This window comes from Meles meles, chromosome 4 (assembly GCF_922984935.1).
Source record: "Meles meles chromosome 4, mMelMel3.1 paternal haplotype, whole genome shotgun sequence".
Lineage (NCBI taxonomy): Eukaryota > Metazoa > Chordata > Mammalia > Carnivora > Mustelidae > Meles > Meles meles.
The window spans coordinates 18,286,283-18,309,939 of NC_060069.1; the positions used below are offsets into that span (position 1 = coordinate 18,286,283).

At 41.8% G+C, this 23,657-nt stretch overlaps 1 protein-coding gene across 1 annotated transcript in view; it reads left to right on the forward strand.

Moving 5' to 3' along the window:
- The first annotated feature begins 20,172 nt into the window (after nt 1-20,172).
- The window catches only part of LOC123940395 (ubiquitin-conjugating enzyme E2 E2), a 374,692-nt gene continuing 371,207 nt past the window's right edge, over nt 20,173-23,657 (forward strand). Inside the window, exon 1 of the mRNA XM_046003183.1 lies at nt 20,173-20,396. The gene's annotated coding sequence lies outside the window, so the exon portion shown is untranslated. The remainder of the gene's footprint in view (nt 20,397-23,657) is intronic.

The following is a 23,657-nucleotide window of genomic DNA, read 5'->3' on the forward strand; positions in this document are numbered from 1 at the left end:
CATAAATTGGCTTTTTTCTCCACCTTTTTCTTAGAGTCTCGTATAACTTTACTGATCTTCTCTACAAATATAATACTAAACATATTTTTTAAATTAACATATAATGTATTATTTGTTTCAGGGGTACAGGTCCGTGAATCATCAGTCTTACACACTTCATAGCGCTCACCATAGCACATACCCTCCCCAGTGTCCATCACCCAGCCACCCTATCCCTAACCCTCAACCCCCCAGCAACCCTCAGACTAAACACATTTCTATGCAAAGGCTGAGAAATAAGGTTTATTCTCTTTCACTATATGGCCATTTGGAAGAAATGCTTTAGGTATGCCATCCAGTAGCAACATGATCTCATACTTGAAAAATCTTTCAAGTGTAATTGAAAACACTGTAGTATGTGTGTAATAAGCACATAATTTGCTAAGTGTCCCGATGAGATATATATCTATATTTGTTAAAAACATGATTTATTTAATTGGATTATTTGTTCTTTGGGTGTTCTGCAAAGAAGACATCCAGATGGCCGAGACACATCAAAAAGTGCTCCACATCACTCGGCATCAGGGAAATACACATCAAAACCACAATGAGATATCACCTCACACCAGTCAGAATGGCTAAAATTAACAAGTCAGGAAATGAGAGATGCTGGTGAGGATGTGGAGAAAGGGGAACCTTCCTACACTGTTGGTGGGAATGCAAGCTGGTGCAACCACTCTGGAAAACAGCATGGAGGTTCCTCAAAATGTTGAAAATAGAGCTACCCTATGACCCAGCAATTGCACTACTGGGTATTTACCCTAAAGATACAAACGTAGTGATCCGAAGGGGCACGTGCACCCGAATGTTTATAGCAGCAATGTCTACAATAGCCAAACTATGGAAAGAACCTAGATGTCTATCAACAGAGGAATGGATAAAGAAGAGGTGGTATATATACACAATGGAATACTATGCAGCCATCAAAAGAAATGAAATCTTGCCATTTGCGACGACGTGGATGGAACTAGAGGATATCATGCTTAGTGAAATAAGTTAATTGGAGAAAGACAACTATCATATGATCTCCCTGATATGAGGACGTGGAGATGCAACATGGGGGGTTAGGGGGGTAGGAGAAGAATAAATGAAACAAGATGGGATTGGGGGGGAGACAAAACATAAGTGACTCTTAATTTCACAAAACAAAATGAGGGTTGCTGGGGGGAGGGGGGTTGGGAGAGGGGAGTGGGGTTATAGACATTGGGGAGGGTATGTGCTATGGTGAGTGCTGTGAAGTGTGTAAACCTGGCAATTCACAGACCTGTACCCCTGGAGATAAAAGTACATTATATGTTTATAAAAAAATAAGAAATAAATAAAAAATTTTAAAAAAAAGATTTATTTGAAAAATCATAGATAATTTAGAAAACACTTGCAAAGACTGCTCTGTGGGGCCATCAGGCTAGAAATTACTAATGAAGTAGATTTTTATTTCTGTTACTAGGTAAAGTATGGCAAGTATAAATATATTTATATTTGGTCAAGTACATAAAATTTAATACTATTCAGGGATTTTAAAAGAAAGATTACAATCTAAATTGGAAGCTATACAGAATTACTTGTAATTCTTGGAGAATTAAAATTTTTGTTCAATTTGCTCAACATTCTATTGTTGGATTATTTGCTTTGTTTCTAAATACCTTATGGTTAAGTATATAAATTACCATGAAACATAAAAAACTTCTAATCACTAAAAAACTGCAGTGAGCTTAGACAACTTGGCCCTGTTATAACTCAAATTTCTTATCTGCAGAGAGGAGAGACACAATGTCTTATCGCCTGCATTTTATCTGATTTTGATTGGGAATTCGAGCTATGTTTCTTATTCTGTTGAAGACATAGTGAAACCAGACAAAGGATCTCAAGGTAAAGAACAGGAAACGGGTATTGATTTCCTTTATCCACCTCAGTCTCTTCGTATCTTTTTGTATTGTACTATGACGGATTAGGTGGACAGGCCAGCAAATGTTTCACATTTGCTACCGATTTGATGGGCTTTGGGAAAAAAGGATTTGAGGCATAGGCTAGTAGAGTCCTTAAAACCAGGTCTGGGTCAGGGTGATAAGTAGCAAAGCATATGTTCCCTGTATCAGAAGGCTCTCAACCTTCTACCTAACATCTTACTTAGCTCTCCCTAGTGCACCACACACACACACACCCCTCACCGAAATAAATACTGCTATATATATTTTTTTAAGATTTTATTTGTTTATTTGAGAGAGAGAGAGAGAGAGAGAGAGCATGGGAGGAGGAAGGGCAGAGGGAGAGGAAGAAGCAGGCTCCCCGCTGAGCAGGTGGAGTGGGGCTCAATCCCAGGCCCCTGAGATCATGACCAGAGCTGAAGGCAGGCCTTCACCAACTGAGCCCCCCGAGCACCCATGATGCTTTTCTTAATATAAGATTTCTTTTTACCACTTCTATCTTTCTTTTCTCTGGAGTATATATGATCATCACATTATGCTTTCTCATTCTCACTTGTAATCTTCCAGGTCAGTTTTTCTCAAAGCGTAGTCCATGAAGACAGTGTATCCAAGCCATAGAGGATAAAACACAGATCCTGAAGGAACTGAACCAGGGTCTCGGGTTGGATGCTCAGGAACATGAATTTCTCTCACAAGAATCTTGTGCACACCTAAGTCTGAAAGTCACTGCTACAGCTCATTGTATGGATTTAAATACTAAATTAAATAAATGAATATACAGCCCTTCCAAGAGCTATCTGACACCCGTAAAAAGGAAAATGCAAGATTAAGTTGAGGCAGTATGCAAGCTTCCCCTGCCTCTGGACCACCCCAGCTCCTTCCTCCTTACTTCTTTAAGGGCTTTGTCATTCTTCTTTCTCAGCAGTAAATTTTTTGCGACATAATTAAGCAGTCACTGTCTGAATGTTTCCAATCCCTCATCCTATCCCACTCTACCTTTCTATTTTCTCCTCCTTTTAGGATAGTGACGTTCAACACATTGAAAAACTAAAGACAAGATAATTCTAGTAGAAATGTAACAATAGAGTGAATAGCTTTGAACCAGATAGCATCAGGGCAGTCGTGCAGCAGGAAGTCTGTTCTAGCCTCCTTCATTCCCACCCACCCCCAATGCCCCACAACCCCTCCCCCCAACCCTGTCCCACAGTCCCTCTTCTTCCAGCCGTCCAGTCACCTGAAGGATGTTACCAAAATAGCAAGTCACCCAAACTTCCTTCTGGAACAGGGCATCTTCAGCACCATATCTTTTGTGTTTCCCTTCTTCCCATAAAAGCTGTTCTGGCTTCTAGGTGAATAAAATAAACAACAAATCAATCTCCAAGAAAATTTTCTATTTTGGTGTTTTTCATCATGCATATGGATTTTCTTTTCAGATCAACTTTTTTTGAAATGGAATTACGTAGAATAAAAGTCAGCTGCCTTAAGTGTATAGTGCAAAGGGTTTTAACAATATATACCTGTGCAACTGTCTCCACACTCAAACTATATAACGTTACTCATCACCCCAAAAGGAATTCTCTTGCCCCTTTGTAGTTAATCTCAGCCCACACCTGATCTCCCAGCCCCAGGCAACTGCTGGTCTGCTTTCCATCATCACGGATGAATTTTGCCTGCTGTAGAGTTCATACAGATGGAATCATACTATGGATAATTTTTGTGTCTGACTTTTTCCCTCTCAGCATAATGCCTTTGAGGTCCTTCATGTTGTTGTGTGGATGGATATACCAGTTTGTTTATCCACTCTCGTGTGGTGGTACATTTGGGCTATTTCCACTTTAGAACTATTATGAGCAAAGCTGTTACCACCATTGTATACAATTCTTTCTTGGACATAGATTGTCATTTCTCTTGAGTACATATTTTGGAGCAGAATATATGTGTCATTGGTAAGTTTATATTTGGCTTTATTAAAAAAAACTGTCAAAGAGTTGTCTAAAGTGGTGGTATAAGTTGTTGAATTACTGTACTGTACACCTCAAACTAATATAACAGCATGTTAACTCTACTGGAATTAAAATAAGATAAAAATAAAGTGGTTGTATATATGCAGTATACAAGAGTTGCAGTTTTCTCACATCCTCATGAATGCTTATTATTGTAAAACTTTTCACTTTTTAGCCCTCTGGGAAGGTGCGTATTGGTACCTCACTGTGATTTTAGTTTGCATTTCTCTGATGACTAATGATGATGAGCATCTTTTCATGTGTTTTTTTATTCCCATTCATATAGTCCCCACCCACCAAGGTAGCTGTTAAAATCTTTTGCCCATTTAAAATGGGTTACTTGTCTTACACACACAGTACTTTTGATACTGAACTCAAAGGACCAATTCTGATGATACACATCAGGCATAGTGGTAAAGGGTGGAGTCCTCTTTTGTGTAGAAGACATGGGATTTTACTCCATAGAAACTGTAAATTACTGGAAACCAGTCTTAAATTGCCCCTGCTTTGTTTTGGTATAACACCAAGTGGTTAGGCACACAGACTACAGCTGGTCAGCTTAGGCTCACACACTGGCTCCACCATTTACTAAATGCATGACATTAGGCAAGATGTCCAATCAATTTGTGCCTCAGTTTCCTCTGCTGTAAAATGGGGCAATGCTTAGCTCACAGGTTTGCTATGATATTTAAAGCGCTTTGAGGGGCACCTGGGTGGCTTAGTTGGTTAAGCAACTGCCTTCGGCTCAGGTTATGATCCTGGAGTCCTGGGGTCGAGTCCCACATCGGGCTCCCTGCTCAGCAGGAAGTCTGCTTCTCCCGATGACCTCTCTCTTCTCATGCTCTCTCTCTTTCATTGTCTCTCTCTACCTCTCAAATAAAATATTAAAAAAAATAATAAAGTGCTTCGAATAGTTCAAGTATGGAGTAGCACTCAGTAAATGTTTGCTGTTATCAGGATGAAGAATCTGTGTTTTGTTCATTTAAATGTTCACTCAACAAGATTTCTTTCCAGAATCCTTATCTGTATATATATCATCTCTCTCCTCCAGTTCTTGATTCTGTTTCTACAACTTTTTCTGGATAAGCAGTATCTGGAGATTTATTTTCCTTTGGCTCTCAGGTGATTTGCAAAAGCAGTGGCAGAGAGGGTGGGTTTTACCTGAATGGGTTTAAATTTTATATCAATTTATACCTATTTGGTCCTTGGAAACCTAATCCTTTTTAGAATTATTTCAACAGATCTTGAGATGACTTAAAACTCAAGAGAGGGAAGAAAAACTAGACTCATCCCAGCAGGAGGCTGGGAGTAACACTTGACAATCAGATTATTTTATGTCAGGGGAGAAAATCAGTTGCCTCCAAGACAAATGGAAGAAGTGAAACTTAACAACTTTTGGCTTTGAACTTAAGGAAGCCCCAAAAATTCCAGAAAACACATATTAAATGAAAAAGAAAAAATTAAGATGTAGTCAATTTATAGAATAAAAGAGAAAAACCACAGGATCATCTCAAAAGACACAGAAAAAAACCACATGATTATTTCAATAGACACAGAAAAAGCATTTGAAAAAAATCCAACATTCATTCATAATAAAAACTCTCAAACTAAGAATAGAAGAGAACTTCCTCAACCTGATAAAGGGCATCTATAAAAAACCCACAGCTAACATCATACTTAATGCTTGAAATATTGAATGCTTTCCTTCTAAGATCAGGAACAAGGCAAAGATGTCTGCTTTCACCAATTTTATTCAACTTTGCACAGGAATTTCTATAGCTAGTGCAATAAAAAAAAATTCTTTCTAAATTAAGGGCATCAAGAATGGAGAAAAAGAAGTAAAACTGCCATTAACCATAGATGACATGATCCTATATGAAAATCCAAAGAAATCCACAAAAAAATTTCCAGAACTAATAAAGGGCTTAAGCAAGATAATTAATTGTATCTCTCTATATGTTAGCAATGAAAAACCAGAAAATTAAGTTTAAAAAATGATTCCTTCACAATAACAACAAAGAGAATAAAATACTTAGGAATAAATGTAATGGAAGAAATGTAAGACTTTTATGCTGAAAACTATAAAACGTCATTGAAAGAAATTAAAGAAGACCTAAATAAATGGAAAGACATTTCACGTTCCTGGACTAGAAGACTAAATATTGTCAAGATGGCCACTCTCCTCATATTGATCTATAAATTCAATGTAATCCCTATCAAAATCCCACCAGCAAGGCTGGAAAAATGAATATCCTTGTTAGGTTGCTCCTGACTATTGTTGGTGCCCAAGACAAAAAGTACAAATGGGAACAAATGGGAAGTCCCAACCATAGCCTGCCCTCTTCTCTTCTCACCCCCTGGTTCTGTCTTACCCTACGAGAGACTGTATGGGATGGTGGTGGTGGTGGTGGTGGGGTGTGTGTGTATGTGTGTGTGTGTGTGTGTGTACCCTTCCAACCTAGGGTGGAGCGCGATAGAAACATAGTCCCCTTTCAGGACAGACCCAGGGCAGAGATCCAAGCAGTTGCTAGGAAAAAAAGCCATTTGGGCAGATAATCCCACAGTGGTGTTTACCAGAGGCATGGTCGAAGCAGAGGCATGGGCTCCAGATGGACACATTCCCTTAGCCCCACGGACTTATTCATAAGGGGACCAGAGAAGCAATGCTTCTCAGAACTTTCATATGCAAACAAATCCCTGGGATCTTATTAAAATGTAGATTTAGGGGGCGCCTGGGTGGCTCAATGGGTTAAAGCCGCTGCCTTCGGCTCCGGTCATGGTCCCAGGGTCCTGGGATCGAGCCCCACGTCGGGCTCTCTGCTCAGCAGGAAGCCTGCTTCCTCCTTTCTCTCTGCCTGCCTCTCTGCCTAGTTGTGATTTCTCTCTGTCAAATAAATAAAATATTAAAAAAAAATGTAGATTTAGTAGGTCTGAGGTAAGGCATGATTGTCTGCATTTCTAACAAGTTTCCAGGCTAGGATCTGCTGCTGGTTTTTGGACCACACTTTGAGTAGCAAAGCTGTAAATCAGTGGCCCAGATCAGGGGCCTTACTGAACTGTGGAACGGGACTAACATCTGTGGGAATGAAAGGTTGCTTCAGTGTCATCAAACCTTCCTCACGTAGGTGATGCCTGATGGTGAGCCAGTAGTCATGGAGTCTTGAGGAGCTCACAGTGTAATGGTAAGTTAGATTTCAACAAGTGCAAGTCATTATATAAAGAGGAATAATAAATAAATATTATATATAATATAATATTATATTATATATAAATAATAAATAAATATATGAGGCACAACTGACACAGCAGAAGTGAGTGTTGTCTGGACAGAGCATCGAAAGATGGTTCTCTCTATAGAGAACAATGAGGGAAAGGGGATTCCAGGCAAAGGGAAAGATGGATCTGTTAGCAGATTGTATTTTCCAAAAATGGCTGCAGCAATATCTCTAGTTGCATAAAACCTTCTAGAAACTTGTCACTCCCCTATCAAGAGGTGAAGTTTAATTCCCTTCTCCTTGAATCTGGGTGGATATATGATGACTTCCATGAGTACAGTGTGGAGGGATGACAATATGTGATTTATGAGGTTATATTAGAAAAGAGTATGTAGGTTTTGTCTGGGTTTCTTGGGATGGTCGCTTTTGGAACCCTGCCACCATACTGTGAGGAAGCCAAGAAATCCATGGAAAGTCCCTGTGGGAAGCAACTGAGATCCCCACCCAGGACTCGTGTGGAGCTCCTAGCCAACAGCTAACACCAGCTTGCCCGCCATGTGAATGAGCCATCCTGAAAGCAGGTCTTCCAGCTTTCAGTGAAACTGCTCCAAGTGATCCTGTGTCATGAAGAGATAAGCCACTCCCAAATTTCAAGCCCTGACCAAATTTCAGATTCACGAGTGAAATATATGATTGCTGTTGTTGAAATTACCAACTTTTGGTTTGTTATATAACCAGATTCCAGGAATTGCATCTAAAGGTAAAGAGGTATGGAATGGTCTGGTGTTTTAAAACATGACATCAATAAGAGCACATTTGTGTATAACTCAGCTATTAGAAATGAAAACAAAAATTTGGGAAATGTTGGGGAAGTTGAATTTGTGGTTTGAAAGGAAAAAAAAGCTTAATAAACAAACCATTAACAGTGTAAATGTGATGAAGTTGTACTGTGTAGTTGACCATGTTTGGATTAATTATTATACATGGCTCTATCAGAAAATATTCTAGATATGAATGTAAATGTATTTGTTTAACAAAGTTTTCTTGTGGGAAAAAAGTTAAATCCTCATTGAAAAGAAAATAGTAGTAATTTGCTGTTTTGTGTGCTCTGTAGATAAAGCCCAAGTTGATAATTTCCAAAGAAATCAATTTATAGTTTTTACTACCAAAATGAAAGCATAACATAATCTCAAAAGCACTGGAAAGGCTATCTGACTTCTTTCGTGGGGGATAAGTTTCATTATTCTTGAGATAAAAGTATATAATTCTGACCTGCCATCCATACCCTCATTTTTTCCCCCAAAAAACACATCTCTAAGAGAACCAAGAGTTTCTGGAAGAGGTAAAATTTGTTACTATTCTTTAATGCTGACAACCTTAGTTTCTAGAGGCCCAAGGAGCTGTGGGTGTATGCTAATTTGAGAGATAAAGATTTAGAATGTACTGAATAGATACACCAAGATTATTTCCTAAGCTGTGGGTCTCCTGAAAAAAAAATTTTTTTTATTCTTTTGACCCTACTCTAATGTTTAGTTGAAAAGCAATATCCCCATGCAGCATGGGAATTTATGTTACATTTAGGAGTTCAGAATCAGATTCCTGAACTGGAGATAGCAGGTGACAATCTGCTTCCTTCTGCTGTGGGCTAAGCTGACTCCTCCTGAAAGACTGCGTTCAGTTCCTGACACTATGTTTTAAGAGAAACACAGACAAATTCAAGTGCATTTAGAAGAGATTGATTTAAATGGTGAGGGAACACAAACTTGTATCTGATGAGGGACAAATGAAGAAAAAGGGAATGTTTACTTTAGGGAGAGGACAACTCGTGGGGCATATTAGACATTTTTAAAATAATGTAAAAAGTTTTCTTGCAGAAGAGCTGTGAGTATTGTCAGATAAACCGCATCATAATGAGAAAAGGATCAGAAGGCAATGTAGGGGTGAAGAAGGTCAAAACTGTTCAAAGATGGAGTCAACTTTCAGGGGACGAGAGAGGTCCCATCTCTGGAGATCTCCAAGAACATTATTTTGAAAGAATTCTAAATCAGACAGTGGTTGTATTAGGTCCCCCAATAATGGGTCCGTGATTAAAGGAGTGAGACTGATACAAAGCGAGGGTCAAAGCAAAGCTTTATTTCGCACCAAGCATCAAGAATCAAACTGAAGGTTCAGGGCCGCACCTCTTACAAGAGAGGGCGACCCTTCTCTGTTTCACAGACTAGATTTTAAGGGCAAAGACCATGAGGTTGGGCCTGGCCACACACAGGTGGCCAATGAAATTGTAACACACAGAGAAAGCTGCACAGTGATGCCAGGTGACCAATTGAATTACAATTTACCCTAGTAGATATTTGAATCAGCCTATCACCTTGATCATGATTGGCTCCCAAAAGGTGCCCAAAGGGCGGGGCCCACACTCCTTGGTAACTAGGGAGACGGTATGCATCCCCCCCACTGATTGGATGTCTCCATCTGGCCTGACCCACCCGTGTATTTGGGCTTTGTTACCTGGGGCCCGTTTCTGGGGACTTGTTTTTGAGTAAGTTCCTTGGGGGAAAGGGGGCAGGGACAGTTTAAGGGTTAAACAACAAGGTTATTGTTTAACCTGGATGGAAGCCTCTGGCTAAATAGGTCCTTACAGTTGGGTTAGACATCATGCCAAATCCTTTCCACTATTGCCGAGAGGTCTGAACTCCTTCAGAGTCCCCTGTATGACCTTCTCTGGGAGACACCAGGTGAGCTCCCACATGTGCTTATAACACAGTCCCTTCTTTCCTGCCAGTGCCTCCCTGGGCCAGAGTTGCACCTCTGCAACAGGGCTCTGCTGGCTCCCACACCCTGGCAATGGTTGACTTCCTCCCTTTCTTGGGTTACACTGTGCGGTTGTTGGCAATCCAGAAGCCCATAATGTCAAATGTATCTTATGGGCAAATAAATGGCTCTTAGTTCTTAGTCATGGACATTTCCCCCCTTGGACTTAACTAACAGTCTGTGGGGGCTTGAATTGGAATAATCAGGGAGCAACAGATTTTATGTCTTGCTTACAATTGGCTTTATTCAGAGTGATGTGCTCATTGTCTGTAAATAAATAATCTAGGTCTCCAATCTTTTTTTTTTCTTTTTGTTTGTTCTTCTCAGGATGCTCAATGCTTGGCCCCTCATTTAAATATCCCATCCTAAGGGCATACCTGATATTCTGAATCCCAGGTTAGACTCAAGCTATGGGTTTGTCTTCTTCCCTTTCCCTATCTGCCTCCACCCTACATGATTCCATGACTGGAGGAGTGAGAACCAAAAAAATGAGGACAATAAAGATAACAGATGAAAAAAGATTTCATAGAAGAGAAAGGGGAAAGAACAATGTGGTATGGATGGCTTAATTAAAAATTTGAAGTGAATTTAAAAAATTCAATATGGGGGTGCCTGGGTGGCTCAGTGGGTTAAAGCCTCTGCCTTCAGCTCAGGTCATGATCTCAGGGTCCTGGGATGGAGCCCCACATCAGGCTCTCTGCTCAGCAGGGAGCCTGCTTCCTCCTCTCTGTCTGCCTCTCTGCCTACTTGTGATCGCTCTCTCTGTCAAATAAATAAATAAAATCTTTAAAAAAATTTAAAAAAAGAAAAAAAATTCAATATGATGTTTATACTACTAAACAGTGTGGCTGAAAGAAGTACTTGTGTAATTTAGTGATAACAGTGTAATTGGTCATCTTCCACAAGACCACACTGATAAAAACCTAGCCTAGATATCAGGAAAAAAGATCCAGCAGCTTGCTGGAAGTATTTGCAAAGTGATTTTTATTACTTATTCAATGCTAATTATACATTTTGAGAGTCAAATTAAGAATAAATTATGTATACACAATATAAAGATATTTACACACACACCATATATCCATTGATACTCTCCAACTCATGAGTTAAGAAGCAGCTTTTAAGTGTCCTTGGCAAAGTTAGGCTGAGGATACATGGAGGAAACAGGGTATGTTTGCCCTTTACTCTGAACAAGCAGAAAGATAACTCTGTTTAGCTTCTGTCATCTGAACCTTCCTCAGTGGTACATAGCTCCGTAGGGATGCAGTTTTGGAACAAGTTTGGCTGGGGGGGAGTCGGAGGGGGGGCAAAAAAAGCCGACTCTGAATTCTTACGTGTTCTTCAGAGCAAACTTCAGCAGGGCTCTTTCTTTTACCTTTAAAAGAGAGAAGAATGATGAGAGTTAGTGAGAAAGCTAATACTCTGTTCACTCTATTTGCAAACTTCCAAAGAAGTCAGGCATTTGTTTTGATTTCTGAGGCCAAGTCTAATGCACGTTGAGCACAGCATGAGACTGTATATATCAACTATTAAGCAAATGCAAATGGAATAACCTGGGGCAGTGTATCAGCTACCACCCAAAGCCCAAGGCTTACAACCTGGGTTAAAGTGGAGATGGTGAGCAATAGTAACATGGGTGAAGGAGGTCATCCAAGTTAGCAAGCCCAAGATAGTGGACAAACAGAAGTCTAGTATCAAACTATATTCATGAATATGGAGCTGTGCTGGCAAAGAGGCAGCGCGAGGGTGCAGCTCTGGAGATACATGACTTGGATTACTCTTCAACAGAGCATTGACTTATCAGATGTAAAGCATTTAGTTTGCTGACAGCTTCCAGCTGTATGTGCCTTTGGGACTCATCTTACCTATGGAGCCAAGGACATGATCTTCCTGGGAAGTCTTAGCAAATAACTAAGCATGATGGAAACATCAGGATCTGACCATTTCTGCCCAACGTGGAACTGTTTTGTTTTCTTGTTTTTGGGGTTTTGGTTTGGTTTGGTTTGGTTTATTTATTCATTTGACAGAGAGGGAGACAGCCAGAACAGGAACACAAGCAGGCGGACCAGGAGAGGGAGAAGCGGGCTTCCTGACGAGCAGGGGTCCCAATGTGGAGCTTCATCCCAGGACCCTGGGATCATGACCCGAGCCAAAGGCAGATGCTTAACGACTGAGCCACCCAGGCACCCCCGTGGAACTGCTCTGTGGGTATTGTTTGCACTGGAGCTTTTGTATGGCTGGACAGGCCTTCCTCAGAGCTGCGCCTGAGGCTGAGGCTCTTCCTACCCAATCTTCTCTCCTTCTTCCCTCCCTTCGCAGGGATCAGACAAGTTTGTATGGTAGCCTGAAGGATGTCACTGCCTACTCCTGCTACTTTCCCCTATTTATTTCTTTCATAGGTGCATAGGTAAGTCTCTTGCATTCCTAACTACATCTTGGTGTCTGCTTCCTGGAAAACTCAGCTGATATGGGGGGGATGCTGGTGTTCCAAGACATAGCATGAATAGGGCCATGCTAGTAAGAGAAGTGACTGATGGAGGGCTCTGACCCTTGGCTTCTTTCATGATATTATCTTGGTTTGAATATTAATCCCATAGAGCCCAAGGAAATTGTTCTTCTGTAGACTACTTATAGTAAGTCCTGGTCAATAGAAAGATATAGCAGAATAGAAAGAAAGTGAAAGGAGTGGAAGAATCTTTATTCTTTTTTTTTTTTTTTTAAGATTTTATTTATTTATTTGACAGACAGAGATCCCAAGTAGGCACAGAGTCAGGTAGAGAGAGACGGGGGAAGCAGGCTCCCTGCCAACCAGAGAGCCTGACGTGGGGCTTGATCACAGGACCCTGGGATCATGACCCGAGCTGAAAGCAGAGGCTTTAACCCACTGAGCCATCCAGGCACCCCAAGAATCTTTATTCTTTTCAATTCACAAAAATTGTGGCCTTCCATGAATATGTGACTATACTAAAAAACCATCATTATGCCATATTTTAAATTGGTGAATTGTATGGTCTGTGAATTATATCTTGATAAAGGTGTTATTTTAATAAAATCTGTGCATTTCCAAGTAGACAAGGGAATACCAAGATGACTGCAGAGGAAAATAAAAGCAATAAGTGAAAGACAGCAAATCATATCTTTTTTTTTTTCCCATTTTGGCCTTATATAAAGAGATTTCACAGTTTTTCTTCATGGAATCTGCAGAGAGGGCCAGAGGGTTCATAAAGCTCTGGAAAATATTCATTAATATACTTTCTGAATGTAAAAGAAACAGTAAAGAGCTTATGCTTTCTTTGAAACGGCTGTTAAAATGAATGACATGGAACAATTACATCTCCTTGCCCAAATTCCATAATTTGGAGAAATGGCAGTTGAAAAAGCAGTTATATTCATTCATTTGGCCAACACGTAGGAGGTGCCTACTCTTTATTCTAAGGATGGTCTCTGCCCTTGAGCAGCTCACAGCAAACTAGGGGACATAGGCTTTAAAACAGTGTAGGATGCAGGGAAACATGCTGCTGTGATAAACCGGGAGACTCTTTGCAAGAAAAAGTGGCAAACTCAAGACAGATCATAGCACCCAGACTTGAGGGTGACATGACCTCCTACTTAACAAAGCACTAGGAAGACTAGTATCTCATACTTGTATGACAGTTATTTTGTTTAAAGCTCTATTTAGGTTGCTTATATGTGTTAACCTATTTAATCTTCTCTCTTACCCTGCTATTAAAATAAGTCCCATTCATAGACAAGGAATCTGAGCCAATGAGACAGTAAGTACCCTGTCCATGATCACAGCAGGGAAGAAGTAGAGCCAGAATCATGAATCCAGACAGCCCACTCCCAAAGCATCACTGTACTGGGTAAGGAAGGCAAAATCAGGCACTGCCTTTCCTTTGGTCTGTCTTTGTCTCCTTCAGACTTTTGCCAAGTTCCAAACATTTTTTTTTTTTTACTTAGTGTACTAATAGCAGTGTAATAATTTTAACAAAAAGAACCTTATCTATAATCTTATTGCTCAACAAATCCCTGACTCTTAGATATCATTATTTGTTCCTTTGTTCTGATGATAGTCTTTTTCAGAGCAGATTCTTTCTATGGGTCTCCTATGGGGTCTAAGGACGGCTTCTCTGAACCACCTTTCCTTTTTCCCATTCCTGGCCTATGCTCTCTCTGGTTACCCTTTACCCATATCTCAGCACCTACTTAGACCCCACTATATTTCTGGGACGTTCAAAATAATAGCCCATTTCAGCACTGAGTGGGACTCCTTGCCCCGCAGAAACTCCCACAGTGGTAGCATCCTTGATACATAGAGGACTTGAGGAGGGAACATCCTCATCAGAGAGCATGTGTATTAATTATCTACTGCTGCTTGAGAAATTACCCTCAAAACTTAATGGCTGAAAACAACATCATTATCTCAAGGTTCAAGAGTGGTTTAGCTGGATGTTTCTGTCTCAAGGTCTTTCATGAGTTTGCACGGCCTATGTTGAGCAAGGTTGCAGCATCTGAAGGCTTGACTAAGGTGGAAGAAACTCCTTCTGAGTTTGCTCATATGGGTGTCAGTAGGAGACCTTAGTTTCTAGTCAATGGGCCTCTCCATAGAGCTGTTTCCAATATGTCAGCTAGCTTCCCCCAGAGTGAATGATGAGAATGAGAGAACTAGCAAGCAACCAAGATGGAAGTCCTAATACCTTTTGTATACTAATCTCAGAAGTGAGGTACTATCACTTCTTATCATTTGTTAGCCAGCCCTAGTATGAAGTGGGAGGGAACGGCACAAGGGTGTGAATACCAGGGGTGGGGATCATTGGGGGCATCTTAGAAGCTGACTACCCTACTTGGGCAGGGAGCAGGGGTGGGTGGAACAGGCAGAATTCTGTGTTTGCATCTCAACTTATGTAAATGGTGAAATGGCCGTTGAAAGAGCAAGTATATTCATTCATTTGACCAACATTTAGGGGGTGCCTGCTCTGCACATTTTTGCAATGTACGGTATGTATAATTGTACATGGCAGCCCAGGTGGCAGTCCCTCACCAAGGGCCTTTGTCTTCGGCATTCTTCCATTACCTGTTAGGAATTCATTTATTCATGCATTCAACAAACATTTTTTTAAATTAAGTTTATTAAGTTTTAAATGTTAATTCCAGTGTAGTTAGCATACTATACATAGCATATAGTTATATCAGTTTCAGGTGTACGATATAGTGATTCAACAATTCTATACATTACTCAGTGCTCATCATGATACGTGTGCTTTTTTTTTTTTAAGATTTTAAAAAAATTTATTTGTCAGAGAGAGAGAGCACAAGCAAGCAGACTGGTAGGCAGATGCAGAGAGAGAAGCAGGCTCCTCACTGAGCAAGGAGCCCGATGCAAGACTAGATCCCAGGACCCGGGGATCATGACCTGAGCCAAAGGCAGCCGCTTAACTGACTGAGCCACCCAGGTGTCCCAATACGTGTGCTCTTAATCCCCGTCACTTTTTTTACACTCCCTTCACCTGCCGCCTCTCTGGTAGCCCTCTTTTGCATCAGACATTTTTTAAACACCTGCTACATGCCTCTGTGTTGGTACAGTACAGTACTCCTAGGGTCTCAGCTCTAATGGAGCTGCAATTTTCCCACATCAGTGTTTTTCCTCTTAAGTACCCAAGACATTCAGAGTGACCACAGAGAGTCCTATAGCCCCTTTCAAGCCAGACGGTAAGCAAAAGATTGTTGTCTTTCATCTCATTCTCACAGGGTCCTAAGCTTTGGTAAACTTAAGCTAGTAATGATATTTCCTCCAGGGAGTATAATCCAAGTATTTAACAATCCTTGACCATTGGGTACCTAACAAGAATGGGAGCAGCCTAAACACGGAGCAGCTATCACAGTGTGAGGCATTTTGCTGAAACCAGTCCAATTACTCGCAGGTCTTCTCTAGCACACTTCCAGACATGCTAGAAAACGAATTGTGACTCTACCTACTCATGTAACATACTACATACTACATATTATAAGAAGGGCCCTATAAGGGGCACCTGGGTGGCTCAGTGGGTTAAGCCTCTGCCTTCAGCTCAAGTCATGATCTCAGGGTCCTGGGATTGAGCCCCGCATCAGGCTCTCTGCTCAGCGGGGATCCTGCTTCCCCTTCTCTCTCTGCCTACTTGTGATCTCTCTCTCTTTCTGTCAAATAAATAAATAAAATCTTTAAAGAAAAAAAAGGAAAAAAGAAGGGCCCTATAAAAACCATTCTTATTTGCCAATTCTAGGGGGAAAAATGTAGGCTATATATTAAAGCCCAGAAATAAGAAATATAGGAAAGGAGTGAGTTCATGATGATAGATTGATGGATCAGAGCAAGAAATACAAGGCAGGTAAGCTATTTGTTTTGGAGACCAAGTTTGAGTCTTAAGGGAGAGGACTTGAGAAAATCAAGTGAAATCTGTTTGTAACACTGGGCTCAAATTAATGTGTCCTGAATTTCATCAACTCCAGGGTCAAACTGCTGATTTCAAATCCCAGTTCTGCTACTCACTAGCTGTGTGACTGTGGGCAAGTGACTTAATCTCTCTGTACTTTGGTGTTCTCATCTATACAGTGGGGTCTATTGAGTAAACCAACATTATGGGGTGTTTGTGAGCTAGTATATGTAAAGTACTTGAACTTTGCCTGGTAAAATCAAGAACACACTAAGTGCTAATTATTATTGGAGAAATTAAAAAGAGTGTCTACTATGTCATTAACAGCAAGAGTTCAATTTCATTCATTGCACCAGCATTTATTGAATATATACATATATATGTATATGCGTGTGTGTGTGTGGGTGTATATATATATATCAATGAACCTCAACCAACAAAATTCTTGTTCCCAAAGTACTTATATGTAGAGGAGGGAATGGCGAGGACTAGGGTAGAAACAGAAGACTAAAATAAACAAGTAAGTTAAAAAAAAGACATTAGTTTAAATTTATTATGATGATCACGAAAAAAAATAAAGCAGAATAAGGGCTATAAGAAGAGCTGAGGGGAGAGGTAAAGGGAAGAATATTCTAGAGACAGGAAATTGTTAAGTCAGAAGTATTTAAAGAAATGTTTGGTGTGTTCCATAATAGCAAGGAGACTAGTGTGGTTGGTGGGAAATGAGAATGGGGTGAAGTTTTATTATGTGATCAGAGGGGGTCCTGATGGGGGGCGGTGCAGATCATGGGCCATGAAGCCATTGTAAGAATTCTGGGTGTTGCTCTAGGATGGGAAACCACTGAAAGTTTTCTTTTCTTTTTCTTTTAAAGATTTTATTTATTTATTTTACAGAGAGCTAGAGAGAGCCAGAGAGCACAAGTAGGGGGAATGGCAGAGGGAGAAGCAGAAGCAGGCTACCCGCTGATCAGGGAGCCAGTGTAGGGCTCGATCCCAGAACCCTGGGATCATGACCTGAGCTGAAGGTAGATGCCCAACCTACTGAGCCACCCAAGCACCCCACCACTGAAGGTTTTGAGAAGAGGAGAGACCTATATTTTAAAGGACAAAATAGACTGTTGTGTGTCCTGATGTGGGGGGCGGGGGATGGAGGGATAGTAGGTAAGGGAAGCAGCAAGATCAGATAGGAGGTTGTAGTTGAGAGATGATGGTAGCTTAGATTACGGTCTGAGCAATCTCAGTGGATTGCAGTGGAAGCAGTGGATACGTTTAGGGTGTATTTTTGAAGACAGCATCAACAGAATTTGCTGATGAATTGGATGTAACTTATAAAACAAAGAGAAAGTTCAGAAATAGGGAAGCTCTGTGAGGATAGGAATTTCCCTCTCTTTCTCTTTCTAAGATTTTTATTTATTTATTTGAGATAGAGATAGAGACAGAGAGATAGAGATGGAGATAGGACACCAGTGGGGAGGAGGAGGAGAAGGAGAAGCAGACTCCCTGCTAAGCAGGGAGCTCCACTCGGGCTCCATACCAGGACTCCAGGATCATGACTGGAGCCAAAGACAAATGCTTAACTAAACCACCCAGGTGCCCTGGATTTTTCTTTTATTCCATACCATATCCCAACCAATTAGACAGTGCCTAGTACTCAACATTCTTTGAATTAAAGAAAGACAATTCTGATTTGTATTATACCCTTAATTTCTTAAATTCAATAAATAGTACACAGCAGTTATAACATTTGCAGATAAATGAAGTACTACAGCAATCATAGTTTCAGCAGTTAAACAGTGAAAAATTTTCCAATTCTTTCACAGAGTTAGAAGTTTACATTGCTGCATTCCTAGCCACCAGCTGCCAATGACCAGGACTAAAAAACAACTTCGATACTTTCTATAACAGAAGGGAACTTTGTTATAAAATATTCATTAAAAAACAAACAAAACCCAACAGGATACATACCTGAGTATATATACAAGTAGTCTGTTGGAGAAAAGTATAGAGACCTAGAAAACAGGAATTCTGTCATCTATTCTTACCAAATCATCACAAAACACAATCAGGAAATGAAAATATTAAAATATGGAGATTTAGTGAGGTAAAATAAATTATGCAGACATTTAAGGCAATCTATGTAATATTCTATTTTGGTCATCTTCTAATATTAAAAAGCAAATTTTATGCATTTATGCATTATATGCATAAAATGTTGTACCATGTGAGAGGTATAGGTGGCTATATAATTGATAATAACCCCAGGACATGCTAATATGTAATCTTCCAATGCATGTTTTTGAGTTTTAGGGTACAGGGCCTGTTGATATCCTTGAGTGCTGCATAGAAAGGACACCCAAGAATACACCCACTTTTTACTCAATAGTAATTTCTGGAGGCTGAAAGCCAATACCCACCATTGCCAATTTTCAAGGATGTTATTATTTAATGTTCATCGAGAAGGATAAAGGGATTTTTCAGTTATAGACATACGTATGGATCTTGACTTGCTCCTGTCCTTTGGGGTCTTACTGCACTGACTTCTTTTGGCTGCTTGAAATGTGCTGGACTCTGGTGGGGCTATCTTCAGCCCTTTGTAGGCTGGACACTTTTGCCACAAAAAGTGACAGCTCCAGGATATGTCACACATATAGTGACAGCTCCTATATAGAATGGGTCTAGGAGCAGCAACAGTTATCTGTTGGTAAGAGGAGCTAGGGGTGGGGGGGGGAATTTTGTAGAAGCTGAGTTTGCATAGCAGACATAGGGATTTTTTTAAATGGTTATTTGGGGTGAAGATTTTTTTTTTTTTTAAAGATTTTATTTATTTATTTGACAGAGAGAGAGATCACAAGTAGTTGGAGAGGCAGGCAGAGAGAGAGGAGGAAGCAGGCTTCCTGCAGAGCAGAGAGCCCGATGCGGGGCTCGATCCCAGGACCCTGAGATCATGACCTGAGCCGAAGGCAGCGGCCTAATCCACTGAGCCACCCAGGCGCCCCTGGGGTGAAGATTATAGGGGAACCTAATGTTCCCTCCGGTTAGCCACAGCACTGCCACAGTTCCCATTGCCTTTGACTGGGCATTAATGCAGCTCCTACTCGTTCTGATAGGTCCTCCTCCTGTCACCTCTCTCCCTAGTATCCCAGGGCGTGAGAAATGGCGTGGAGCTCCTGGGTGCCCGTGTACATTCTAGGCCAGGGCGAACCAAAAGACAGAACATTCTTGTTGCACTGTAGCGTAGAGAGTCTGGGTTAGCCTTTGCGAACTCTCCAGGATAGTGCGAACTTTTTTCATCTTGGGTGCATGTGGGCACCATGCACCCGAGTTTTGGCTGGTATGTCAACAGGGTCAGTCCCAGTAGCGTACTTTGCAGACTCTTTGAGGGAAGTCCAGGGCTGCAGTGGCTGGGCGTAGAACGCCGCACCCAGTTCCGTCTTAGGGGAACTCCCACCACCCCCAGCCAACATTTCCCTTTAATGCGCGTGCCCGTCAAGGTCCCCGCGTCCCTTCCCCCCAGGTCGTCTCGTCGTTTCTCTCTCCTCTCCTGTGTCCCTGCCTTCGCTTCTCCGTGGGACTACCCTCGCCCACCACCGCCGCTGCTCACTTGCGGGACTCGGCTGTCACTTTACTTTTCCGCGCCGCCTCCCCGCCCCCTCGCCAGGCCGGCCGGGCAGCCGGACCGTGCGCGCGCGCCCGCCCCCGCCCCCTCGTGGCCGCGCGCGCCGGGAGGAGGCGGGGCCGAGCGGCCTGGGGGTGCCGGGAGGCGCGCGGCGCGGCACGGCCGACGTGGGGCTCGCGCTCTCGCGGTCTCTCCCGGGCGGGCACGCGGGGACGCGCACTCGCGGGCGCGCGCGCGGACGGCCGGGCGGCGGCAGCGTCTCACGGAGGCGGTGGCTTCACTTTCCAGGACTCAGGGGCGGCCACTGTAGCAGCCGCGGGCAACAGCCTCGGGAGCCAGAGCTGGAACGGCCGCGGGCGGCGGCGGAGGCGCCGAGGGTGAGTCCGGGCGGGCGCGAGCGCGGCGGGTACAGGCGTGGCCGGGCGGCCGGGTGCGTGGTGCGCGGGTCCGGCTTTCGGTGACTAGACGGTCTGCGGGGACACCCCGTCCTCGAGGCCTCCCAGCACCCCCGCCCCCGCAGCCCTCTCTCCCTGCGCTTGGGCTGGAGCCCCCGACCTGCGCGGACGCCCCTCCCTCAGGTATTCGCCCGGCCCTCGCCAATGCCCCCCCCCATCAGTCCCCGTCCCCGGCGTCCTCCCTCTGGCGGGCTTCCCCCCCACCTCGCCTCCACGTCGCAGGTCTCTGCTTACACCGCTTGCGCCCTAGTTCTCTCCCCTGTTCCCCAGCGTGCCCCATTCCCTGCGCCCCTTCCCGCGAGCCTCCTTGCCCCGGTTTCTCGCCCTTTCCACCCCTCCCCCCTTCATTCCCCCCCCGCCCCCGCCGTCCCTCCCTGCCCATCTTCTACCCCCTTCCGTTCTCAGTTCCCCATCCTTCGCCACCCTCCCAGCCCCTTTCCTCTCCCAGCCGCATCCTGGAACTAAGTCTTTGCAAAAGTACTGGATAAATGTCACGGTGGAAAGTGCCCGGCTTGATCTTTTGCTATTTTCCCTAATTGCATAATTGCTGCACATGGTGTCTCTCCCGGTGAGTGCCGGGTCTAGCTCCCCCGCCGCCGCACCCCCTCCTGGAGAAGACCTTGTGGGGTGTGTTTGTGTATACCCTGGTGTGAAGTGTGTGTTGTATTGGTCTTTTGTGAAGCCTAGCGCTTGTCACAGTTTGGAGCTGAAGCCCATTTTTTTCTGGTCTCTTCTCTGCAGCCCCCCCTGGCCTGGTTTGAAACTGGATTCCCTCGGCCCTCCTCCCTCCACTTCTCCCCCTCTCTTCTCTCATAATGTTTTGATCCTTTTGCCCTTTACCATTTCTAATGAAGATAAAGCGTAGCTTCTTGTGGCTTTTTTCCCCCCACGAACAACCAGAAATGTCCAATCCATCTTCCCTTAAGGAAATTAAGGCCGTTTTAGAAAGACATCATCCTGTGCTCGGTGGCTGTTAGACCTATTTGCATGTTTTCAAGATTCATCGTTTTATATTGTGTATTCTTGAGAGTCTACTCAGATATTTTTATTTAAAAGTACAAAAGGAAGTCCTAGGGCTTACCTTGAGATTATCTAGCGCTTTGGAAAGATTTTAAGCTCTTCTTAGTTCTTTGTTTTTTTTTTTTAATCCTCTATTCTTTAAAAAGTGTGTTTCTGAATATGTGGTAATAATTCAGTCTGGACCTTGGGATTTAAATAATTGTCTCAGCGATTTGGATGCTCTGGTTCTTTAGCGTTTTGTATGTCGGTTGATGCTGATGATGGAGTGTTTTCATATAATGTCATACCCCATTTTATCTCCCCCAGAACATAGCACCTTTTCCTCAAAAATTGTGTTTTATTTTACATTTTAAGAAAGTTTAGAAATTTTAGTAGGAAGACAAATAACAAGATATTACATGACAGAGTTAGGCATTTTCTTGTTGTAAAAGCTCAAATGAACATTGCTTTTGCAGTTTTATACCATAAAATACAGTTATAAGGCTTATCTGGATAGTAATCAAGTTTATGAAGTTACTATAGTTGCTTTCACATATCAGTTATGTTTATAACCGAATCATTTCATTTTTATGGAACAAGTGAATTTCATTTACTATATTGTTGATTTCCAGGACTGTAATTACCAGATAGAGTACATAGCTAATACAGGCTTAATTTGTGTTGAAGAAGGAATCATACCTAAACTCTAAATATAACACACTTTTTGAGGAAAGTCTATTTTATGTTTAGAAGCCAAGTTTAAGTTTGAGTCTATATTTTAAAATGTAGATTTAAATATCTTACTAGCTTTGAAACTATCATTGAAGAAGAGCTCTATGTTTATAACCCTGGAATTTAAATTTATCTTCCTTCTAGATTAGATGATTTGATCAAATCAGCTAACTGGGAATTAATCTTAAAGATAATGTTAAAATAGCTTTTAAGAGTTTTAATTCATGACTTTTTATTCATTTATACTTTGAAAAGACAAAAAACACCAATTTTATATTTATACCTAATTAAAATTCTTGTAGACTGCTTTTTCTTCATAAAAATTAGTTGCCACCTGAGTGGTGCAATATTTTTTTTCCTAATACTTTTTTCTGTAATTAGGCATTTAAAGACCAAAATCAGTGGATATTTGCCTTACTCTTGATATTTGAAAAAGATATGAAAACTTTGTTTCTAAAAGTTTCTGTAGTATTTATTAGTGGTCTCTGATGAATTAATCGTCTTTACATTAACATTTGGCTGAAATAAAGTGTCTGAGGTCAAAAGTGGAAATAACATTTTTTTTTTTTAAAGATTTTATTTATTTGACAGAGAGAGAGATCACAAATAGGCAGAGAGGCAGGCAGAGAGAGAGGAGGAAGCAGGCTCCCTGCAGAGCAGAGAGCCCGATGCAGGGCTCTATCCCAGGACCCTGAGATCATGACCTGAGCGGAAGGCAGCGGCTTAATCCACTGAGCCACCCAGGCGCCCCGGAAATAACATTTTTTTCTGTATGGTGAAACTATAGAAATTATACATCTATTTGCATTTGTCTTTGTGGAAAGGAGTGAAACTTAAGAGTATATATCATCATACAGTTTATTTATGTGAAGTTCAAAGATGGACAAGATGTGGTCTTAGAGGTTAGGGTAGTGACAGGAGAGGTGAACATGCTCTGTTTCTTGGCCTGGATACTGGTAACGCAAGTGTGTTCAGTACACGACAACTCATTGGCCAACACTCACCATTTGTGTACTGTTCTATATGTATATCACAATTTAAGAATTTTTCTTAAGGATTTCCTCTAATACTTACCCTCCATTGGCGTTCTTTTAGTATCCACATATTCAATACTTCTCCATACATTTCTTGATCTGTCAATTTTCTAAACTCCATCAGCCGAACACACTGAGACCCAAGCCCATTTATTAACTGCTTTGTGGAGTTATAATCCATGTACTGCAAAACTCACCCTTTCAAAATAGATAGTATACTAAGTGGTCTCAGTATATAGTCACAAGGATGTGCAACCATCACAACTATCTGTTTTTAGAACATTTCAGCACCTTGAATAGAAACACCATACCTATTAGCACTCACTCTCTATTTGGATATTTTTAATCATTTCTTTTTAAATTTATTTAGTTAGTAATCTCTACACCCAACATTAGGCTCAAACTCGCAACCCTGAGA